General features: G+C 34.4%; 1 long non-coding RNA gene across 1 annotated transcript; it reads left to right on the top strand.

Moving 5' to 3' along the window:
• Positions 1-334: 334 nt before the first annotated feature.
• LOC139735074 (uncharacterized) lies at positions 335-3,395 on the top strand. The gene is made up of 4 exons (XR_011711194.1): positions 335-372; positions 1,183-1,314; positions 2,338-2,531; positions 3,149-3,395. It is a non-coding gene; the product is annotated as an uncharacterized lncRNA (long non-coding RNA).
• The last annotated feature ends 849 nt before the right edge of the window (positions 3,396-4,244 follow it).

Here is a 4,244-nt window from a genome sequence, read left to right as displayed (position 1 = left end):
TATAAATTAGCACACACATAAATTTAAATGAGCGTGAGAATTTATCTGCATTATTTAAAATACTTTTAGGGACAGGTTCATTATAGTATTCTACTGCGTATTCTAAAGTCTTCCTGTGACATAATTATAATAGATAACAAATGACTAGCACTTGGTCAAACCTATCCAATTGCTTGTATTATAATATACTTAAGAGGAAACATGAACTAAATGCTAGAGTTTTCTGTAACATTTTTTTTAAAGGAATGGATGACATTAACCAGGCCACTGAGCCCATGCAACTTTCTGAAGACTCAATTGAGAAATCAGTGGGAACAGCCAATGACAAGGGTGGTGGAGATAAGTCACCTCTACCAGAATTGACCCCAAAAGGTACTCAATTAAGATTAAGAAATGTTAACCAACATATAACTTGCGAATAGCCTGAATGAGAGATTAAGAGTGGATATACGATGTTCAGAAATTATTATTGACAGAAGCACAACCGTTTCACAAGCATATGCCAGAGTTCCGGGAATTAGATAAATGTAAATGGCTTGAATTCAACTTGTCATGCTGCTTGAATAGAAATTATATATCTATTTCATTTACAAATAGGCCTGTATGACAGTATATGTCTTGACAAGAAAATATAATTGACACAAGTTCGGGTAATTCATCTACAATTTTGTTAGATTCCATTTATGATGATCCATTCGATGTCAAATCTGCAAACCCTAGTGATATAAATGTGATTATTGTATGGAGTCTGGAAACTGAATTAAGGAGCAAGATAGCCAAGCAGACACGATAAAGAATTCATGTATACGTTCTTACAGTTGGAATAAATATCACATGGTTATGATATCACCAACAAAATATTGTTCACATTTTGAAAGACAATGAAAGGAAATAAGTGGCACATGTAATTTTTCGATGGCTACCCCTTTTGTCTGGGGAAAGGGGCTTTCACAATTGGTTGTGCGATCGCTATTGCCATTATTTCTTGATAGTATACTTTGTACAGGATCGCAAGCAATCGCAAGCGATCACATGACCGATTGCGAAAGCCCCTTAATTAGCAGCAGTGCGTATGATAACAAATTGCTAGCACTGTGAAACCTATCCAATTGCTTTTATCATAATTTGTTGAAAAGGAAACATGAACTAAATGCTAGAGTTTTCTGTAACATTTTTTTAAAGGAATGGACCACATTTACCAGGCCACTGAGCCCATGCAATTTTCTGGAGACTCTATTGAGGAAGCGGTGGGAACAGATACTAATGACGAGGATGGTGGAGATGAGTCATCTCTACCAGAATTGACCCCAAAAGGTACTCAATTAAGATTAAGAATTGTCAACCAACATATACTTTGCGAATAGCCTGAATGAAAGATCAATAGTGGATATATATGATAAGAAATTATTATTGGCAGAACGCACAGCCGTTTTATGGGCATGTGCCAGAGTTTATGGGAATTAGAGAAATGTAAATGGCTTGAATTTAACTGGTCAGGTTGCTTGAATAGAAATTATATATTATTGCATTTACAAATGGGACTGTATGACAGTATGTGTCTTAAAAGAAAACAAAATCGACACAAATTCGGGTAATTCATCTACAATTTTGTTAAATTCCATTTATGACCATCCATTCGATGTCAAGTCTGCAAACCCTAGTGAAATAAAATTATTATTGTATGCAGTCCGGAAACTGAATTAAGGAGCAGGATAGCAAAGCAGACACGATACAGAATTCATGTATACGTTCTTACAGTTAAATAAATATCACATGGTTATAATATCAACAACAAAATCTTATTAAAATTTTGGAAGTGAATTAATATGAATAAGTGGCATATGTCATTTTCCAGTGCTACCCCATTTTTCTTGGTAACGACGGTGGGGTATTATTTGTGTGAAATATAATTTTATGTATTACTTAAGCCATGAGTTGGTAACAGTTAGTTAAAACAATGTTGGCTGTCACATTCTACGTAATTACCTAATTCATGGTCATAAGGGAATATTGATTTGAAAGTGTAAGATAAAACAACATACAAGTCCTCTCTAACATATCGGGCGAAGAGGTTATAATTTCATTAGTGTGAAAACATGAAAATGAATCTGTTGTCGAAGACTTGAAGTAAGCCATCTCCAAAATGGAAATGAGCCACGCCCCCTTAAAACACAAGTGAGCAATAAGGCAACTGACATTTGATAATGTGTTTGGAATCATTCAAAGTAATTAGTTGTTTTACTAAAAAGAGGCATTTGATCAATTGAATGGAAATATAAATGAAAAGTTAAAGTGATTGGAATTCGGCAACGAGTGTTAACTTGTTTTCCATTTTAGGTACTTTCTTGGATATAAGTCAAGCATTTCCTGAGTCGTTGTATGAACTGCAACAGGGCCTACCTATGTTCTGTTGTAATAGAGGATGTACTCGTGAAGTTTACCAGGAATGTATGACATGTTGGAAGCTGATCTGCTATGAACATTTTGTCGCAAAGGATCCTTGCAGTTGTCACGATGGCAAAGCTTGGGAGGTAAGAGTTAGCACGTTAAGTCTAAGCTTTAATTTAAAAATATCAAAAAGAAACTAAATACTAACAGTTCACCAATAATTCCGCGTGAGGTTTCACATACTTGACATAGTAGACAGACCTTGACATACTATTGTTATTTTCATGAACTTCTCATAAAAAATATTGTCATGGTGACTTACAGTAAGCTTGGAGCTCGTTATTCAATATACACATGCATACATGAACTTGAATGTGATAAACATTGCCAGTCAATATTTATTCTAATTCTTCAGAGACTGTACCACAACATATGATTATTTCTAATGTTTCTATGTTGTAATCAAAATCAAACAAAAACTTAAGTCAATGGAAATGAACTAATATTTCTACTATTGATTTCTTCTTGCGAACAAACTAATGCAGATAGCATAAGAACTAAACAAGAAATCTTCAACACTTCGTTCACATGTAAACGGAAATAGTGTCGGAATTGAAACCAGATATGTTTTGATGCATTGTGTGTGACTCGTACTAATTATAGATAATTAAAATTGCGTTTAGTTCTTTATGAGAATTACATTTCTGTTTGATTCTGATATATATATATATATTATATATATATAATTATATATATGTAGGATGTTACAGACTTCGAGCGAGAGCGAAGCGACCGTGAGCAGCAAGATCCAGAGGTCTCACTTAACCATGCAGACTTCGAGCGAGAGCGAAGAGACCGTGAGCAGCAAGATCCGGAGGTCTCACTTAACCATGCAGACTTCGAGCGAGAGCGAAGCGACCGTGAGCAGCCAGACCCGGAGGTCTCACTTAACCTTGATGATGCTGAACAGCAGAAGGTAATACGGATTTTTTTCTTCTCTTTCAAATATAAATCAGTGTGACAACAAGCAATCACACAATTAAAGACATATCGTCCTTTTTGCAGATCAGCAGAAAACCATCCAAACATCTGTAAACCCTAGAGCATGGTGGGCAGGTTGTATATTCAAAATGTGAAATAGTTAAATCATGTAAAATTCAAATAATGCACGTAAACAGTGCATGAGAGATAGTCTTGCTCAGACACTTGGAAGTTTTGTTTCTTGAAATAACAGTTATCTGTGTGTAATTTAAATTACAAAACACATTATGAACATAATGTACATTATAGAAGACATTATTCAATATTTTGTAAAAAGTAATTAAAAAGGACTGTGTCAGAGACTAATATATTTTTTCGAGGTTCGAAAAAAATAAATTCAAATTATAACGGTAGTTTGTACTTCACAAATGAAGACCCTACAGGTCTAAAAACTACACAAAGGTTTTTGTAACAGTGTCTTCTTCATTATATACCTTATTGTTTTACACCAATTGTATACACAAATTCAATGCAAAAGAGACATAATGTCTTTAAGGCTCTCCTTATCAATAAGTCCTCTAAATCACAAACTTATTAAAACAATCATATCAATTGTGCTTGTGTACTAGCATTTTGCTTATTTCTCCTGATGGCATAACGGCAATTGACTAAGCTCCGAAATTTAGCCAGGCAGAACGATAGCAGCCTCTTCCCGTGTTTTGAATAAAAGCGATATTTTTTATTCTTAATTCATAGATTTGTGAATTTATAACATAGTTCCCTGAAGACAGCATGGGCTTTCAGTTAAAACTATTAACATGTCATCACAGGCACCTTCAAAGCTTTTGAAAGGCTAATGAAAACTTTGCTAAAAA

This window comes from Diadema antillarum, unplaced genomic scaffold (genome assembly GCF_040938485.1).
Source record: "Diadema antillarum isolate AM-2024a unplaced genomic scaffold, OU_Dant_1.0 seq00000563_RagTag, whole genome shotgun sequence".
NCBI classification, from domain to species: domain Eukaryota; kingdom Metazoa; phylum Echinodermata; class Echinoidea; order Diadematoida; family Diadematidae; genus Diadema; species Diadema antillarum.
Note: the sequence above shows the minus strand (reverse complement) of the source record. Positions and strands in the feature narration are given on the sequence as shown.